Below are 4,359 nucleotides of genomic sequence, written 5' to 3' on the forward strand. Positions count from 1 at the left end.
CCAGCGAGTGTGGACACATTTAGACACTTTGTTGGTGTTGAAATTAACACTGTGGGTGTTAAATTAACACTGGCATTTTCATAGAAAAGTACAGTTTATATTAGAAAATTACTTTTGATACTCAAGTTCAGTTAATGTCAGACATGTTAAGACTATTACTTAAGTAATATTCTTGGTGGAAACTTTAACTTTTACCAATGCAATTTATGTTAAGATACTTGTACTTTCACCTAAGTATCACTTTGAGATACCGTTTACAAGGCAGTTTGAGCACAACAACCTTGCATCATTGTCGCATGCAACAGGTTAAAAATAAATCTTAGAAATTAATTGTTGTAATAACATTTAAAACTGATTAACTTGTGGATTCAGCACAATTTAAGATGACCCAAAACAAAAATAGCTATATACAGATTTTAGGTTACATTTAGTATGGTAGTAGCTGAGAGTCAAATAAAACACATTGTCCAAACGCTAACAGATCACGAGATTGTACATAACACTGTTTTAAAGGTTTTCCCAAAATGACTCTTACTTCATCAGTAATTAAAATAAGCTGATCTTAGTCTAGATAAGCCTTTAATTTATCCTGTATTTAACTTTCTTTTCCCCCGTAGCCATAAATTCTCCCCCTTCTCTATCTGCCTCTAACACTCTCTTTCATTTCCCTCGTTCGAGCTTTCGCTGACTTGTGTGATTTATTCACATCTCAAATTTAGTCTCGTGGTGAAATGTGAATGGCGTCTCAGTCCCCTGGGGGCGGCTGGACGGTCGGGGCTGAATACATTAGGAGCCCACGCTCCTCCATCCCTGCCTGTCATCTGAGAATGACTGAAAATGACCCCAGTGAGTGCTCTATAAAGACGAATGAATAGGTCTTGCCTAATGTACATTTTACACCCAGATCACTCTGGTTTTAGTGTTGCGAAGGCACGAGACACTTTCAGCCTACCTTGTAACAAGCGTGTAGGTGTTGTTTGCCTCAAAGTGTGTCCTGCTGAAGAGCCTTCACCGTGCATTAGGCAAGATTAGTAAAAATAACATACTTCACATAACACTCTGTCCAAATCCTGAAGTCTATGAGAGAGGTGAGTTTCTGTGGTGAAGTTGTAAACCTGCTAAAATATTTAAGTCTCAACATAAGTTCTGGCTAAACAGCACAGCATAAGCTGTTTAAATCAAACAGGTTAAACAGACACGCATTTGTAATAATGTTATATAATATAATTGTTCTAGTGGACAAGTTTGAACAAGAAAACCTTCAAGTTTTAAGAAATTGTTGTGTTTATGTATTTTCTTCATAACGTCACTGGTTTGTCATCTCCAAAGGAATGTTTAATTAGTTTTCTTTTTGTTCATTATATTGCTATTTTGTCTAAATTTGTCACACTGGCAGCTCTGTGAGGTTTTAACGAGCTAAAATGTCAATACTTTCTACAATGGTTGAAGTAATTATGCAGATGTGTTGTTGTTTAACACGTGGACCAATTGCAACGAACGTCGCAAAATCAGCCTTATGTCAAGTAGAAATCAAAGAAATTTTCCAAGTCTGTGTAATACCAGTGAGGGAAGAATGAAGCGTGAGACTGACAGACTTGTCGGTGCATCTTCCGCTGTGTTCCTTCCCTCACCAATGGTCTCAAACTCCAGACAAAAGAATGAGATCATGGATAGAAGCTGTCAAAATGAGTTTTCTCCACAGGGAAGCTTATTCTCCCTTAGAGACCTAGGTGAGAAACTTGGAGTAGAGCCGCTGTTCCTCTACATTGAGTGGACCTAGTTAAGGTTTGAGCACCTGGTAAGGATGCCCCTCTGATGTCTCCCACCACTAGGTTTTCAATTGCTTACCAATTCATTGGTAAACAATGAATTGGCGCATTATCACCATTTACTGGTATTGAGCGCAGCTACCCTTTTGTTTCCCCCACTCGGTGCGTGCACCAGCCCAGTGATGCGCCGGCCCACCGGGAAAAGTCCCGATACTCCCAATGGCCAGTCCACCCCTGTAAGGCTTGTCCAACTAAGAGAAGACTCTCCAAGACCCACTGGAGAGACTTTGTCCCTTGCCTGGGAATGTCTTCAAATCCTCCCAGAAGATCTGGAAGAGGTGGGTGAGGAGAGGGAGTCTCCCTGCTCAAGCTGCTGACCACACAACCCTGGATGAAGTGGCAGATGATGGTTGGATGGAGTAGGATATAAGACATTATAACAAATAGAATCTCAATGGCAGTTGAAATGTTGGTCACACTTTATGATGGTACAAAAACCCATTACTTTATGTTTAAATGTGATTCAAATTGATTTAATGCTCTTGAACTTTATCCACAGACTGATTTTAAAACTAGCTAAACTTTTCCAACCTTAATCATCTGCTTATTTGTAGTCAGGTTGAGGGGGCCAGGTACTCCTGGAGAAACCACGATAAAAAACACTAAGTTTCTCTGAGCGAGTTCTGGATCTCACTCAGAAAACAACCAGAGGGAGCGGACCGAGGTGCACACCAAACCATTTTAGCTGAAACTTTTGGATGTGGAGGAGCAGCGGTTCTAAAGGTGAACGCAGTAACCACAGAAGAGACTCATTTCACTTGCTTGTATTCGGGGTCTCATTTGTTTGGTGATAATCCATATCTCATGACCACAAGTTAGGATTAGAACTTGGATAAACAAGCAAATCTTACATTTTCCCTTTCGAGTCATCTCCTTCTTGGACAGACCCCGGCAATTTGAACAAGGTTCTAATTTATCACTCATCGACCATCATTCATGAATAAGGTTGCTGTAAATCTACACTGTTGCTGTGATTTTAAAGTTGACTTTAATATTATTTCATAATAAATTAAAAATTCCATTGTACTTGAATAATAATGAATGTCTTAAACTGTCATAAAATTGCTTAAAGCACTGATTTATTATCTTGTTAGAAAGCATTTATTATTAATATTATTAAATTGCAATAAATCATTGCCTTTCCAAACTTTCTTTGGTTTGTTACATTTTACCATGTTACATACTGTACTGGCATGTTAAAAAATTGAAATTTTGACTAAAAATTAAAGAAATGAGGACATTCTGACGTTTAACTATTACATATACGTATAATAATTTAACTAAAAGTGACTTAATGACACAAGAAGAAACACATTTGATCCAGAACTAAAGTTTTAATTCCAGTTAATTTAAAATATATATATTATTTATATAAAGAAAATAAAGATGGTGATAAAAGTCTTTAATTTTGTGTCCTTGCCATTTGTTCAACCAGCCGTGACTTTCACATCTTCATTAACCTGTGGGGGTCACACTTTGCCCTCTGCTGTGTGTTCTTGTCACTCAGGAGAGTAAGTGATAGTCCTTGATATTCAGCACCACTATCTGCTCTTATCAGCTGCCAGGAAGGATGCTTCTATCTGTTTTTCATGAACTTCAAGCTTTTCTCCCCGTTTGCTGACATTAAAGGTTGAATAGAGTGCTGGATATTTGCACACAACGCTGTTGAGCCTCATGTGTGGGATTATTGTTGTCTGAAATAGATTTTATTGCAGCAATCAAATCCATAACTGGAAAAAAGGCCAGCTGCCACAGCAAAGTAGACTTCTTCTTCTTCTTTCTTTTTTTTTTGCTTAGTTGTTTCTTTTTTTCTATTCAAGTTCACTTAATATTAACCAATTTGTGTCATTTTTATGAGAAATTTGAAATATTTAATTCCCTGTGCCATTTTTTTCTTGTAGCGTTAAAAAATGTTTGAAAGTCAAGCTTTAGAAAATCTAGAACAATAATCTGTGAAAATGTACACAAAATCATTTCCATCCACTGTGTGACCATGTCTTTTTTTTAAAGGCAGCTCTGAAATAACAGCATGGAGAAGCTGATCACTCTGACCTTTTTCACTTTGCTTCATTGCAGCAGGCCATGATCCACAAGTGGCGTCCCGGACAGAGAGGAGGAACATGTAACACAAGTTGTCTGCCCCTGTTTTTGTCCCTGAAGAGCCATTATATTTTCCTCAGAGCAAAGACCTCCGGGCTTACAGTCTGGGTTTCATATCACCTGCAGTTACAGAGGAAAGTGAGACACGGTACTCTCAGTTCTCTCCGGCCTCATCAATACAGCCTCTGACTGAAACTGTCAGCAGGATACAATCAATGTGAGACTTTATGTGGGAATGTCTTTGATGAGGAGAGGACTGAACTTCACCCAGCTAAATGGCAACATTACAAGGCCTGGGAAGAGAAGAAGTGTATTTATTAAAGTAGCCAGTTCTTAATGGGGACATTTAAAAAGGCTAATTACACTCACCGGCCACTTTATTAGGTACACCACGCTAGTAACGGGTTGGACCCCGTTTTGCCTTCAGAAC

The sequence above is a fragment of the Austrofundulus limnaeus genome, unplaced genomic scaffold (genome assembly GCF_001266775.1).
Source record: "Austrofundulus limnaeus strain Quisiro unplaced genomic scaffold, Austrofundulus_limnaeus-1.0 Scaffold155, whole genome shotgun sequence".
Lineage (NCBI taxonomy): Eukaryota > Metazoa > Chordata > Actinopteri > Cyprinodontiformes > Rivulidae > Austrofundulus > Austrofundulus limnaeus.